The sequence below is a fragment of the Neodiprion lecontei genome, chromosome 3 (genome assembly GCF_021901455.1).
Source record: "Neodiprion lecontei isolate iyNeoLeco1 chromosome 3, iyNeoLeco1.1, whole genome shotgun sequence".
In the NCBI taxonomy this organism is placed as follows: Eukaryota; Metazoa; Arthropoda; class Insecta; order Hymenoptera; family Diprionidae; genus Neodiprion; species Neodiprion lecontei.
In genome coordinates, this window is record NC_060262.1 from 12,536,821 (window position 1) to 12,553,475 (window position 16,655).

Consider the following 16,655-nt stretch of genomic DNA (forward strand, 5'->3'; position numbering starts at 1 on the left):
ATGCAGGAAATTCGTAAGGAAAAAGAAGTCTTGCATCGCATCGCTCAAGCGAGTAATGCGATTCGTCGTAAGCACAGAATCCTCAAGACGGGAAAAGAGTCGCTGCAGGAAACAATGAAGGATGTCTTCAAACCTGTGGTAACCCCGCTGCAGGCATTAGTCAATGTTTCTCGAGGTACGAAACTTGTCAAGGAAGAGGTGAAGGAAGAACTCAAAACTGAAACGAAGGATGAGTTGAAGAACGAAATGGAAGATTCTTTTGCAACTGCAGAGGAAGAGGATCAATCCGTCACGGAATCGTCGGTGAGATCAGAGGATGAATATCTTGAGATGCTCAACGATAAACAAAGACAGCAGGAGTTGGATACCGTGTACGGGGTACGGAGTCTTTCTACTGCCGGGCTGATGGTTGGTGATTCACCGATAAGCTTCGAGCGCGATTCCGTTCGCATAGGCAACACGCTCTATCCGAAAACTCAAGGACTGCTGGAGCTGCTGTTTAAAAAGATGCCCAACAGCGCTCACGTTACCCTCAACGACAGGGAGAATTATAGAAATATCCTTCTCGCAACAAATGCTCACAGAAAGTACTATAGCGCCACCGAGCCTATCCGAAACGCTCAGAGCGTCAAATTCAAACATTTAATTGCTGAGCTGCTGAATATTTCTACGTCAGGCAAAGACGTATCACCATCGTCACAGATGTCGAAGCGTACGGGCAAAGGTGTTCTGCTACCTCAGGCTTGGGTTACTCGACAAGGTGTTAAAACAGATTATATTTTCTGGGACGACGCTAACGAGCTGGTGGAACGTCTTCGTTTACTCCTGGCATCTCAAGCAGCTGGGAATACAAGTCACAACAATGAAATTATGTCGATTCTGGAAGAATTGCGGGAAGCCGGAATCATTTATTAGCCAATTCTCGTCGACTCTGCAATCATTTACGAGATGAGCATCGACGTGTTTGGACGTCAGCTGAATAAAAACACAGCTGCGAGCACTCGCGGCCCTCCGGGTGTCGGGTTTCAAATAACAGCGGATGGGCATTACGATATACGGAACAAGAGACTGTGCAACGTCGCAGAACCCACAGCACCGAACAGTGCTGTAACTTTAAAAATCTTGAGACGAAAATTCAACGTGCTGCAAAAACAAATCGACAACCTCGATCAAATGACCAAAACTTTGGAGATCGCCACGGAGAAAGCCTTGGATACCTTCTACACAGACCTTAAAACAGACAGAGACTTGTCGACTCGAAACGCGGAAATCATTTCCAAATTGGACACCAGACTAATAGCGTTGGAATATGAACGAGAAAAAGCAAGCACTGGTGACGGAACTGCATAAACCTGCACGCCGGAATTACCCACGTCGACGTGTAGACGTGCGCGGCATCGACGAGACCTGGCAGGCGGATCTTGTTGATATGACGTCGTACGCTGGACAAAACAAAGGTTACAAGTACATGCTCACAGTCATTGATATCTTTTCAAAGTATGCGTGGACTGTACCGATAAAGAGCAAGTCTGGAGATGATGTTACGAAGGCAATGGAATCTGTGCTTGTCGAAGGACGGGTGCCGAAAAATTTACACGTCGACAGAGGAACGGAATTTTACAACTCGAAATTCGAATCGCTTATGATACGCTACGGAATCAAACTTTACTCCACGTACAGTAATTTGAAGGCTTCGATCTGTGAACGTTTCAATCGCACGCTGAAAGGTAAAATGTGGACACGGTTCAGCATGCAAGGAAGCTTCAAGTGGCTCGATATCTTATCTGATTTGGTTTCGGCTTACAACAACACCAAACACCGAACCATAAGAATGAAACCGTCGGATGTCACCGTTGCAAACGAGAGGCTGTTATTACGTCAGGCGTACGGAGGGCTTCGAGCGATACCTACCATATCGGCAAAATTCAAATCTGGCGACAAAGTTCGAATCAGCAAATTCAAAAATGTCTTCGAGAAAGGTTACACTCCCAATTGGACGACTGAAATATTCACGATAAGTCGAGTGGAAAATACTCATCCTGTGACGTACAAGCTCAAAGACTACCGAGATCAACCCATCGCTGGTGGTTTCTACGAACAAGAGCTCCTCAAGGTTAAGCATCCGGATATCTATCTGGTGGAGAAGGTGCTCAAGAAGCGTGGAAGAAAAATATACGTTAAATGGTTAGGTTTTGACAATACACACAACAGTTGGATAAACGAATCGGACATGTAACTTTTGAATAAATGAATTTTTTTGTAAAAAAGGTATGTGTCTCTTTATTTCATACCCGACACATGACAAGTATACATCTTTGTTTTTTTAGACAATCAACAGACATATGCATCGTTGTACAAATTTTTTTTTATACTTCGGAGCGTTCTTATTAACCATCCTGCATAATAACAATATTTTATACATCATGGTACAGTTGAAAAAATTAAGCTCTACATAATAATACATCATGGTACAGTTATAAATTAAGTCTTACACAGATTGCGGTAATTTATAAAGCTACGGTGCAGGCTTGTAACCCCACGGAAGCGTATCGGTCGTGTTTTGAAACACGATCCGCTTGTCGTCATTCCAGCTCAGTGCTACTTTCTGCTGTTCTACGGTATATACCTCATGCTTTCGACTCATGATCAAATGCTGATTTGAGGATAGATTTTCACGTTTCAACGCACAGTCCAAATAATCGTTGAAGGTTATTTTTCTTAACGCTGATCCTCTAACACCTTTGGCACGTTTGTTGTCTTTTTCATCTCCCAAGACTCGGAATGCGTACAATTTAGCTCGTAACCCTACAAATTCCGACATGATTTTCCCGTTATTCTCGTCTTTCATCAAGCCGAGAACTTTTTTGTTTGCTCGAGGTATTCCGTAAACGTTGTCAAGAGGATAATCCGACGTGTCGAATTTGTGCAAGTCCTGCTTCATGTGTTCGTATATGTCGGCGACGGTAAAATTGTTAATCAAACTGTCGGTATCCGTGTACATTAATTTTGCTCGGTTGCCAAATTTCTGCTCAATGTAATTGTAATGAAAATCATAGATGTATGTTTTAGATAGATCCAGGATGGAAAAACCTGCATACAATGGTTTATTCAATTTGACTTTCGTCTGATTCATTTCGACGATAACCATCTCTTTGTCGAAAACGGTGCAGCTGTGAAAATTAGGCTTGGCTATGGTAGCTCTCGCACCGTACCGTCCATCCCATTCGGTGATCAATCGAACATCTCTGTACTTTCGCACGTTTTCCATAGTTTTACCAAAAACTGCGTTGTTCATTAGCTTGTAAAAATTTTTCTCAAATTCGTTGTCAGATTTTTTTCGCAAATCGGTATTCAAATCTATATATTTTTTGAGCCACGGGGTTTGCCTGAATTTGAGAACTCTGTGAATTTGAAGTAATTTTAAGCCTAATTGTAAGCATTGTTTCAAAACGCTGTAGTGAACAACGTAGTTTTTCTTGGAAAATAGCGTGGGCGTCAATTTTGACTGTTTATTGGTCGAAATCGGAGATACATAGTGCTCCGGACACAATGGTAAATCCTTATGAGTTTCATGCAGTTCCGCAGGATATTCCAAATCTACCTCCAGCACGTAACCAAACTCTGCATCGTCCGAGATGGTAAGAACGTCGCATTGTCTGAAGTCTGATACCCATTCGAAGGAACTGTATGGCAGAGCAAAGCTCATAGCTGCACCGTACAAATTATTAACGTCAAAGTACATGAGATAAGATTCTTCGATCTCAGGATCGAATTCCTCTCCCATGTACCTGTTGTTGGCCTTTGCATATCTGTTCGAACACTGTGATACACCACCACGAATACCTTTTTCGATAAACATAACCATGTCTATGTCGGTGAGAAGCTCGAGTTCGATGCCTGTACATTTTAACATTGCATCAAACGACAGACCGGGCGCTGTGTAGTAATGTAACGGGTCCAGTTTGTACGTCGTCCAACAATTCTGTCGAAAATTTTGAAAAACGTCAGCCAGTAAAAACACGTCCGTCTGTAAATACAAGTCCGAATACTCTCCCAAAGTTTGGACGTTAAAAGTTTGCCATACGTCGCACGCGTGTGCGTAATCGTCGTCTGATATATTCCGGTCGTTTAATTTTGAATAAAACTGTTCTTTGACTGGTAAATGTTTCTCCTCGAGCTTCTCCCAACTGTCTATGTATTCGTACGGGAAGACACCTTTCCTAGTCAATAACCGAAATTTGTTCAAGCTACTGCAGAATTTACGTGTTATTGTTTTTCGGCAATCGTCCAGATACGATGATAATTTATCGAGGCTGCTAGGCATGAAACGGTACGAATCTATGAAACGGAACGTTACATCCGTTCCCTTAACGAATTTAGTGAAGGAAATGTACTTTTCTTTGTTGACAGGTAATAGTTTAACAGTACCTTCGAATGACGTACCCAGGGCTTTGATCAGAAAATGCGAATCGTAACCCGAAAGATTGTGGAATATCACTGGGATGGTGTGCGAATTTTGATAATTTAGATTACAGCTGCGGTGAGCAGCACCACGGTACTTTCCCGTGAAATAACAGTGATCCCGATGTTTCACGTCTGTGGGCGTAAACGGTTTTTCACAAATATGACAGACCGCCGACAAATCAAATTCGTTGATCTGATTGAAATTTAGTGGTTCCATCGGTACAACAGTCTTGTAATATCCCTCTAACGAAAGTGCCAATTCCTTTAACTCGTTTACAAACCATTGGATGCAAGTTTCTCCGCGATTAATTTTGAATTTTGAAACAGAATCGTCAAACGCACAATGCAGATAGTAAGCTATACTGTACGGAAGATGCTTCCGATAAATTGTTCTATTTTTCCCAGAACTTTCATGTGTGGGCTGCAGTAAACATTCTAGATCCGCGTAAACGCAGAACGGAACGGTTTCTTTGTGTTGAAAATTTTTAAATTTGCGAATCTTGTCCTCTTCTGCTGGTAAGATAACTTTGGTTTCATTCAAATTCATGCAATCTACATTGTGCTTGCACAAACACCTTTCAGATTGAAAGTGTGATAGACACCTATCGCACAACCATGTACGACATTTATGTTTAGAAATTTGGGAACGTGTCAGCCGTGATAAATTCCGAATCCATGCAAAATGATGTGTTACATTCTTTTCAATATTTTCCATACTATCATCGTCATCGTCGTCGTTTTCAGACTCTATTACTAAAAGATGGATTGTAGGCTTATCAGACTTGTTTCGACTCAAATAAATGGGTACAATTTCACTACGCTTTTGTTTTTTCGCACTATCTATACCGTAAACGTTAATTGAGAGTTTGTTAAGTTTCTCAAATTTTGGAATCTGGTCTAAAGACATTGGAAAATGCAAACCTCCGTATTGTAGCACTGAGCTGAAATGTGGATACGAAGTGATTTCGCTGGGATTGTTGTTGGCTGGAAAGAGGGCTGCGGTGATCGACCAGAGAAAGCAATACGCGTCTCCGTTGCGGATGTTGACGACAGCCTTCTTATCTTGAATATCTTTGGGTAGTGGTGTGTATGTGAACACACCGCCTCGCAGTGGCACGTACTTGTTGATATTTACAGTCAAATTGATTATTTCGGTCAGCGACCAACCAGAGTCTCTCTCTTGAAAATCTTCCACCTTGGCCAACACTTTTTGCTTTACGTTCTCTTCGAACCACCCGTGTATGTCAGCTGGCTGGAGGATGATTTGGTTTCTGGTGTTAAAATATTTCATTTCCTCAACATGTTCAGCGTTTTTCGTTATATTGAATTTACAACACAAGACACAGTTTGCCTTTAAACTTCCCACTTTTCGTAGCATTTTCTTCAGTCTTGCAACGACGAGGTGTTTCGCATCTTCCAAAAACCTGTTCAAATCTTTATGCCGCAGATTGATAATGGCTCCCGTTCGAATTCGACTCTCGAAAGCTGTCTCCAAATCTTCCCACCGTACTCGATCGCTTCTTCGTCGGCTTCGTAATCCGTCACCCACTTTTTGAAATTGTTGAAATTTGACTGTCAACGATTTCAGAATTCCAATTGTAGTCAAAATTCTTGTCTTCTCCCCGATCGTTGAGGCGTTGTTGCGTAAGATTTTATTCAAAAGCCTGGTATTTTGGGTTCCGAATCGAATCCATTTTGCAATTTCTGCCGGTGACGATTTTTCAGATAAAATCTTGAACGCCGTTTCCATAATTTGTATTAATTTCAAACACTTTTCGGAATCCATGTTTCTTCTTCTTTCGATCACACACACACTTGACAAAGATAGAGTTGCGAAGCTTCCTCTAGAATGACCGCTCTACGCTGACCCGGTCTCTTTTATGCTAATTGTGATGTCACCATCCGGTCGTTTAACGTAAAAGAATGTATTCGAAGTACGTGGAAAATATTGTTTTTCACCTGGAGCAAACTATTGGCTTACAATAAATTCTATTAATATTTTTTTCGAATGTGAAATTTCCGCTCTGGGCTATTAGCGTGAAAGTTTACGGATCGTCATCGGCATTCCCTGTCTATCTAATCGCGATGTCACCATCCGGTCCATTAACGTAAAAGAATGTATTCGAAGTACGTGGAAAATATTATTTTTTTCGTCTGAGGCAAACTATTAGCGCGAAATCTAATTGCGATGGCGCCATCCGGTCGATTAACGTAAAAGAATGTATTCGAAGTACGTGGAAAATATTGTTTTTCGTGTCTATCTAATCACGATGTCACCATCCGGTCCATTAACGTAAAAGAATGTATTCGAAGTACGTGGAAAATATTATTTTTTTCGTCTGAGGCAAACTATTAGCGCGAAATCTAATTGCGATGTTGCCATCCGGTCGATTAACGTAAAAGAATGTATTCGAAGTACGTGGAAAATATTGTTTTTTTGTGTCTATCTAATCGCGATGTCACCATCCGGTCGATTAACGTAAAAGAATGTATTCGAAGTACGTACTATTAGCGTGAAAGTTTACGGATCGTCATCGGCATTCCCTGTCTATCTAATCGCGATGTCACCATCCGGTCCATTAACGTAAAAGAATGTATTCGAAGTACGTGGAAAATATTATTTTTCGCCTGAGGCAAACTATTGGTTATATATCAAAAAAGGCCGCCGTCAAAATGGCCGCCATCACAAAATCATGGCCGCCATCAAAAAATGGCCGCCGTCAAAATGGCCATCGCCAAAATTGCCGCCATCGAAAAAATCATGACCGCCATCAAAAATGGCCGCCGTCAAAATGGCCTCCATCACAAAATCAAAATTGCCGCCATCGAAAAAAATCATGACCGCCATCAAAAATGGCCGCCGTCAAAATGGCCATCGTCAAAATTGCCGCCATCGAAAAAATCATGACCGCCATCAAAAATGGCCGCCGTCAAAATGGCCATCGTCAAAATTGCCGCCATCGAAAAAATCATGACCGCCATCAAAAATGGCCGCCGTCAAAATGGCCATCGTCAAAATTGCCCGCCCCTCGAAAAAATCAAAATGGCTGCCATCAAAAAAAAAATGGCTGCCGTCGAAATGACCGCTGGTCGGCTTGGTCGGTAAAGAAGGTGTTTCTATCCAGAACCCCCCTTGCTTATCTACTACTAAAAATTCGATTTTGCTGTTTTATCATCTGCTACGTACCATGGAGGAAGAAATCTTAAACAGTCAAACACCAGTCGTCTTTGACGAATCCTTTGCGCATTACGAGATTCGCGCTCACAAACCTTACGCCTCGTCAACTTTCAACAACAGCGATGAAATTCGAATCACCGTTCAGCATCAGGATTTATGCATATTACCCAGCAAAAGTTCGGTACATATTCACGGACGACTCCTCAAACCTGATGGTACAGCTACTGTGAACACACAGCGCGTAAACAACACGATGTGTCATCTGTTTGAAGAAATACGCTACGAAATTAATGCAGTTGTGATTGATAGAAGCAAGAACGTTGGCTTGACAAGTCTTACGAAGTGTTACGCTTCTCTGCACCCTGGTCAGACTTGGCTGATGGGGAACGCTGGATGGCTTGATGTAGAAGAGAAGAAAAAATTAACCGATGCCGAGGGTAATTTTGACGTACTGATACTGCTCAGCATGATATTGGGTTTCGCGGAAGACTACCGCAAGGTCGTTGTACACGCTAAACATGAGTTAATTTTGACGGGATCAAAAACTGACGTCAACGCAATCATGCAGACTCAAGAGGAGGAATTCAAACTCACGATCAATGCAGTGAAATGGCTAATACCGTATTAAAAACTCGCGGATCAGAAAAAAGTTGACCTACTAAATTTCATTCAGAGAGATCCGCCTATTTCGATGAGCTTCCGCAGTTGGGAATTGTACGAATATCTCTTACTTCCCACAACATCGAAACACGTTTGGACTGCGGAAACTTCCACTCAGCTTGAAAAACCTCGGTACGTCATTTTGAGTTTCCAAACGAGTGGAAAGAACAAGAACGGCAAGAACGCAAGTCATTTCGATCATTGCAATATCACGGACGTCAAACTATTTTTGAACTCTCAACCTTATCCGTACGGTAACCCGAACCTCAACATGAGTCGTAATCTCTACGCGCTCCTGTACGAGATGTACGTAAACTTCCAAGCTACCTACTACGACAAGAACCCCGAGCCGTTGCTGTCAAAGAGTGAATTCCTTCGAGACGTCCCCTCATTCGTTATCGACTGTTCAAAACAAAACGAATCTTTGAAGTACGGACCTGTCGACATCCGTCTTGAATTTGAAGCTGAAGCCAACTTTCCCGCTGAAACATCGGCGTACTGCTTGATTGTTCACGATCGTATTGTCGAATACAACCCGCTCAGTGGTGGGGTGAAAAAGTTGGTATAAAAGCTGACCCGTTCCCACCATCTCGCACAGTTTAAAGATGGAGCTTATCGTTGACATACAAGGCTTTCGTAGACCTTACAACAGTACCTTCACCTTGAAAGAATTGGCCATAATTTCAATCTACTCGGAAGCATCTCCATCAATGTTCTTCTTCAAGCCACCTTACGAATGGGATTTACTGGACGTCAAATACAGAAGCCGAAATTCTTGGTTAGAACGCATTTTCACGGTTTACCTTGGAGCTGTGGAACCATACCTTTTGAGGAAGTTGAGTGGACCATTGAAGACAGGCTGTGCAAAGCTGAAACCGTGTACGTGAAAGGAGAAGAAAAACGAGATTGGTCGCTTAAAATTATCCCGAAAGTTCAAATTCTCGGTATGCTGGACTTTGACTGTCCGTTGCTTCAAACCTTGCAAAAAACTTCAGCTGTGTCTCTAAGATGTGACGTGCATACAACCACCCATTACAATCTGTGCAGCACAAAACGTTTTGATACTTCAAAATTGGCTACCAAATCATCATACTGTTCGGATGGCGAGGTCGTACGATTTGTGTTACTGCGCAGAAGCATTTACAAGAACGGTCCCGCATTCCTGGCGAATATATCATCCTGGTTATGATACTGTTGAATAGAATTATTGTACTATCGTTGTGAAGTAATTGTCAACTGTACCCTAAAAATTGTACTCAATAAAACTGTTTTTCCAAGAATATTCATGAAATGATTTCACACCTTCACCTTAACTATTAAGAAACAATTTTTTTCAACACAAAGCTTCTGTAAGATTCAACCTTGCTCTCCATACTTGACCGAGCTGTACTCAAACCGAGTTATGTTTTGCATTCCTAGAGCGATGATAACCCAACACCGCAGGCTCTGAATGCACCGCAGCTATCGGTCGAACTTGCACTCTGGTCTTGACTGAACCCGTTTAAAATTCATCGTTCAGTTCACAGAACAGTTACAAGCCAAAAAGAATGTCACGTGGTTAATATTAAACCGGCATCCGAGTAAGTGAAAAACAATTCTCAGAACCATTAATTTTGGAATGTCGCGTGGTTGATGACGTGGGAAAGGACTGTGAGGTGGTTGATGTTACACATCAGCAGTCCTACTATGGGAGAGAATGTGGGGTGGTTGTCGTTACACATCAGCAGTCCTACCGTGGGAAAAGAATTCGGAGTGGTTGATGTTACGAATCAGCAGTCCTATCGTGGGAAGAGAATGCGGGACAGGTAACCGACATCCTGGTCGGTAAAAAAGTTCACGCCCCCGCTGCGCCCTCTACCGTTGGCTGGCGAGCACTACACACAGACTCTGACCTTCGGTTGGTAAAACAGCACGATTTTGACCATCTACCGATAAGAATTGTCGGTAAGGCAGTGCGATTTTTATCGTCGACCGATACAACTGCGTGTAGAACTCTCATAGCTATGCTACTATGGGTTGAAGCAATGGTGTTTTGAGGGTTTCAACGCTGCCATTACGAGCTGTCATGATGGATAAATACAAAAGATTTTGTTAATGATGTTCACTCGTTGGGAGGGAAAAGAAATAGTCGCTAGAGAGAGAGGTGTTGGAGGAAGAGAAGACGAGAAAAACGGAAAGGAAAAGGAAAAAGACGGAAAAGTGTTGAAATAATCATGGGAGAAGAAAAGGAAGGAAAGAGAGGAAGTGAGATATATAAAAGAAAGGATAAGACAAGCAGGAAGTGAGATATATAAAAGAAAGGATAAGACAAGCAGGAAGTGAGATATATAAAAGAAAGGATAAGACAAGCAGGAAGTGAGAGCAACGGAAAATAAAAAGTGTGGCGACAAACGGGGACGGATGAAAGGATGAGGGCAGGGGGTGACACCGAGCTCAATGAGCGGTACGCGACCGTTCGGATTTTTAGTTCGACAATCAACCAACTAGCGGCGCCAGTAATCGCGCATGCTGTTCACACGTGAGCAGCCCCCTGACACACGCTGCTTAAAGTGGTTCGCAAAATGTCCCTCGATTCTGCCGCCAATCTCCACCACTACCGGCGCTAGTAGTTCTCTGACAAGCTTGCGCGAGGACAGCGAGGGCAGCGGGCGTACCAGAAGTCTACCAACGCTACGTAGAGGAACTAAAAAACAGGGACAAAACGCGTACAATTTTTTAGTATACGAGTATTGGTGAGTGTCAGGGGGCTGCACGTGAGCACACAGCACTAGCGGCGCTGCGCATAGGCCAGCAAAATAACTAAAAATACGAACTGTTTGAAGAAACGTTTTACCATATTGGAAAGGTATCAGTCTGTCACTCCCCTGAATGAGAGGAAAGGCGGATATAAAAGGATTGAGAGAAGATGGAAAGGGGCGAGACCAGGTGAGAAATTAAGGAAAGAGGTCCGAAAATTGTCGAAGAAGCTCTACTTTTTATTAAGTTACTATTTTATACCTACTTTTAATCTAAGAAAAAAAAAAGTTCCACGAGAAAAAACTATTTTTCCTTGTTTTTCGTCCGCAAAATGAAATAAAGTATTCTTGAAAACAAAAAAAAATAACAATGCTAGTTCTCGACCCACTTTCGGACCACGACGAAAAATCATGTTTTGGGTCCTAGTTTCTGTGAAAAAAAATCGTCAATTTAAAAACGATCCCCCTTCATGTTTTCTCACGATTGTATGATTTTTGAGCTCGTGCAACCCCTTAAAAATAAAAGAAAAATTTCCAAAAATTTAAGGTCGTATTTTGGGCCAAACAGAACCCAAAATAAATTGGACATCAAAATCGGAAGGGGTCAGGCCAATGGCCTGGCGAATTCACATCGAATGCCACATATACATATATATATATATATATATATATATATATATGTCGCATCGCCGTGGAAATCAAGGTTTTGAAACAGCGTTCTCGATTTTTCGCTCGCCGATGTTTACTAAGCCTATCAGGTGCCGTGTGATGGAGTCGCGCAGCGCGCGCTGTTTATATGATCGTCGGCTAGGAATCGATAAGGGTTCTTAGAAGAACCTACCACGGTGGTAATGCGTGGTGCATGGACCACGAGTGGGTTGTGTCACGGGGGGTCAAGATATGTGGAGTGGGAGACAGCTCTCCGGGTCATACTTTCTTGGTCATTGGTTACGACAAGACGTTTTTAATTAGAACAGGCTCTCCGTGATACACTCTACTAGCATTGCTACTGAGTGGTTCGATTTTATATTGAGAATCAATATTATTCTTGTATCGAAGCTTAATGAAAGGCATGCAAGCTGTGTCACTGCGGCAGTCAGTGAAGTACATCGTTTTTCTATTATTTGTCAATTTTTTTATATACTGTAACGTGGCATTTTTGATGTCCGTTACAAGGGGCTCCTTGAACCCTGGGTGGAACCAAAATTTAGGAATTTCCGAAATTGAGTCGCGAAGTTTTTGCAAAAGAGCGCCAGGACTAGAGTCACGCATCCGAAACTACGAGAGGGGACACCTTAGCGAATAGCGTAAGATATTTCAGGTTTTTTTTTGTTTTTTTTTATTTTTCGAGCTACAACGGCATCAGGCAAGAAGTCGACACCGAATTCGAGGAAATTGCGAAATGGCGGACTAGCAACAATTACGAAGGAAGGATGTCGAGGCTGCGGAGGGGGAGCCGACGCAGATCCCCGCATCGCGGGAATCCAAGGTGGACGCGATTCGCGCTGGCGGCCGGCGCGCCGCAGCCTCTTCCCCTTCACCCTGCCAACAATTGACCAGCGAATTTGTGACGTGGATTTTTCCCGCTCCTCGGTCACTCGGAGAAAATGACCGAGGACTTACCGCGTGCACAATAATTTGGCGTCCACGATGTACCCTGGATCTAAAACAATATCGCAAAGTTTTTGTTGGGCGCCTGGCGTGATTAACACCCCTCGAAATCATTAATACGCTATTCCTCGCAACCGCGAGATACCAGTTAGCGACGAGGGAGCACCACCCCGCCCAACCCGAGGACTACGTAGAGCTGCGCGGGAGACGACATCGCGATCTAGCCTTAAGTTCTGCGCCGCGTAGAGACGACAGGTGCGCGGCAAGTTGCGCAATCCCCAAAATCGATGACCGATCGATTGTTGCGCATTCTTAGGGTGATGACGTCACAAAGGATTAGCGTAACGAGATCGGCGTTGCGACCATCCGAGATCACTCTAGTTCTGGTGATTGAGCAAGGTGGTTGCATAGTTTCGAGGTCGAGTTGAAAGTTCGTTTTGCGCCTGTGAAGAAAATTGTTTCGTTGCGAGGACGATGACTGGTAACCGTCACGAGGGTGTCGGTGAATTTGTTCACTGGATGTGGAGCGGTAAGCGCTGTTAACCTTCTTGCGAGAGAATCTCGAGAGATCATTAGTAAAGGCTTGCCGAGGACGGATAGCCAGTGAGGATTGGCGTTAGCAACTGTACTCGAGATTCTTTAGCCGATACATTTGCTTGGTGACCGTAGCCTGAGTTGCGCGTAAGGGAGTAACGTTAATTTCGGGAAATCCAGGAAATCGAGTCGAGTCACGGGTTGAGCCGAGACATTATTGCCTCGAGATTGAGTGTAACCGAAATCCGTTACACGGGGTCATTTTACTTCGTCCGATACACCCTCCGTTCTCGTGTAGGTCGCGAGCAGTCTCACGGGGAGCATTCAAATTCGCGACTGCGTCCCGCCGTCGCAGAGAAAGTGAAGCTCGGGTGCGCGCTAATAAAAATATGCGTTCCTAGAGGAGGGTCGTGGGTGCCGCGACGAGCCTCGCCTCAGTTTAGTTTTTTTTTTTTTGGCATAATCAGTTAGTATTAAGTTGGCGATTAGCGCCGTTTTGTAGAGGACGATCGCGAGCAGCGCGTCGCGTCCGATTTCGCTTTTGGTTTCTTTTAGTGTGTAAATTAGCGGTCACGAGTAGTATAGTGACTAGCGCACGTAGGCCGTAGAGGTCTTCGGGATCCCTTCATATTTGGTTTTCTTTTTTTTTCTTCTTGATTGATTATTTTGTTTGCTCGTTCTTCTTTTTTTTGTAAGCTAAGCGCTTGCGTTTGGGATCGCGAGGACAAGCTTCCGCAGTATTGTTATTATTTTTAATTTTTTTTTTGTATTATCGCTATTTTGAAATATATTGTTTAATTTTCTCGCTGCTTTGTGAAATAACTTGTCAACGTACGTGTGGCGTATCTCTCTCTACCCAAAAATTACCCCTCCCCTCTCCGCGGTACTGAGCTACCGAGCATATGGTCGCGGTATATCGCATTACCGATTTCGAGGCGTGTTGACCACGCCAGGCGCCCAACAAATTTCGCGGTCTTATTGCAGGTTCAAGGGACATCGTGGACGCCAAATTATTGTGCAGGCGGTAAGTTCTCGGTCATTTTCTCCGAGTGACCGAGGTGCAGAAAAATCCACGTCACAAATTGCTAGATGAATTCCAATTTGTGACGTAGATTTTTCCCGCTCCTCGGTCACTCGGAGAAAATGACCGAGAACTTACCGCGTGCACAATAATTTGGCGTCCACGATGTACCCTGGATCTAAAACAATATCGCAAAGTTTTTGTTGGGCGCCTGGCGTGATTAACACGTCTCGAAATCATTAATACGCTATTCCTCGGGCATATGCCCGATAGCTCAGTACCGCGGAGAGGGGAGGGGTAATTTTTGGAGAGAGAGAGAGAGACACTCGAAATACACACGCTATTTAACAAAAGTAAAATAAAATCTTATATTTCACAATAGCGGTGGTACAAAACAAAAAAAATATAATCCAAAAATCGCTCATCGCGAGTCTAAAACTAAACAGAAAATTACACGTAACCTACTCTATTTCTTACTCTAATGAGCTCGCGGCTCCCTAACTAAAACGTCACTTGACGATCACAAAATCCTCATACGCAATTCTTAATTTGCAAATTCGCCATTTGTTCTCCATGGCGATTATTGCTCGAAACGATACTAAAACTGATTATTCGACGGTGCGCCGTCGGGCTACCGAACAGACGGCGTCCTCAATCCCACTCGAGATCTCACCCGACTCGGAGCTTCGACGCTACCGCGAGCTGTCCTAAATCTAAACGAATCCGTAAACGTTACTATATTTTAAACGCAACTAAAACGCAATGCTCAGACTTCTCGTCTCAACTGCTGCTCAACGCAACGGCAATTTCGACTATACACCACCTAACCTCGACTAAACATTATCTTAACTAAACGTAAACTCAACTAAGCGCAAACACCACTACATTTAACTTCAACTAAACACAAGCTCAGAGTAACGCAAAACAGTCTACATTATCTTAACTAACGGGTACGGAACTCAATGCAGGCGCAACTAAACGTAACCTAAACTATACGCAATCGCAACGCATCCGAACTTAATTCTTTTCAAAATTCCCCAAAACGTTACCCGCTAATCCGAGCACTCCAATTCGGTACTTCTCGACCTACTCGAGAGGTGACACAAAAAAAAAACGATAACGCGGCTCGACCCGGTACGGCGAAATTCGGCTATACTTGGTTTCACTAACGAGAAAGATTCAACTAAAACCCGTGACTCTACTCAACTTTTTCAGAAACTCAAAATTTACTTTACTCCAACCCGCGTACTCAGGCTACGGTCATCAAGCAAAAGAATCGGCAAAAGAATTTCGAGTACTTCTCTACAACGCAAATCCAAAACGGCTGTCCGTTACTCGGCAAGCCTTTTCACAATTATGCTTGAAATTCAATCGCCGGGATAGAAGCAGCGCTTACCTTCTACATCCTTGCAACCCCCTTTCCATTCCCCTCGCGATTTTTGGGCGACTCCATTGCTTCGCGAAACTCCCCCAAAACGTGACTACTAATCACGACCGCCAGAACTAGAGTGGTTTCAAAAACCTACCACCTGCCGCAACACGGATCTCGATACGCCATCCCACACGTGACGTCATACCCCCAAGAATACGCAATAATCGATCCGTCATCGATTTCGTCGATCGCGCAACTCGACGCGCACCTTCGATAGCATCGCTGCGCAGAACTTAAAGCTAGCTCGCAATCTCGTCCTCCGCGCAGTTCAATGACACCTTGGCGGTGAGCGTGGTGCTCCCTTGTCGCTAGTCGGTCCGTCGCAAGTTCGCTGGTCAATTGTTGGCGGGGCGAAGGGGAAGAGGCTGCGGCGCGCCGGCCGCCAGCGGGAATCGCGTCCACCTTGGATTCCCGCGATGCGGGGATCTGCGTCGGCTCCCCCTCCGCAGCCTCGACATCCTTCCTCCGTAATTGTTGCTAGTCCGCCATTTCGCAATTCCCTCGAATTCGGTGTCGACTTCTTGCCTGATGCCGTTGTAGCTCGAAAAATAGAAAAAACAAAAAAAAAAACCTGAAATATCTTACGTTATTCGCTAAGGTGTCCCCTCTCGTAGTTTCGGATGCGTGACTCTAGTCCTGGCGCTCTTTTCCAAAAACTTCGCGACTCAATTTCGAAAATTCCTAAATTTTTCGTTCCGCCCAGGGTTCAAGGAGCCCCTTGTAACGGGCATCAAAAATGCCACGATACAATATATATATATGTCAAGGATAATGAAATGAATAACGAGGAGGATTATCACCGCTTTCTTCTATTCGGTCTCCAGAGAAACTACGGCAAAGATCAATAACAGAATAAATATTGAGCATTTTGGATCTTGTTATAAACGTTGAATTTTAAAAAACTTTGTTCAATAAGTTAAGTTCCGTTTTTATCTTGTAAAAGAATAAAAAGGTGGTTCATCATGCGTCCCACACGTAAAACACAAAGTTCGCGAGTGTTATCTGGCCATTCTCCGACAT

General features: G+C 43.6%; 1 protein-coding gene across 1 annotated transcript in view; it reads left to right on the forward strand.

Moving 5' to 3' along the window:
* LOC124293695 (glutamate receptor ionotropic, NMDA 2B) overlaps positions 1-16,655 on the forward strand; it is a 1,867,270-nt gene that overhangs the window by 75,311 nt on the left and 1,775,304 nt on the right. The gene's annotated exons all lie outside the window — the stretch shown is intronic.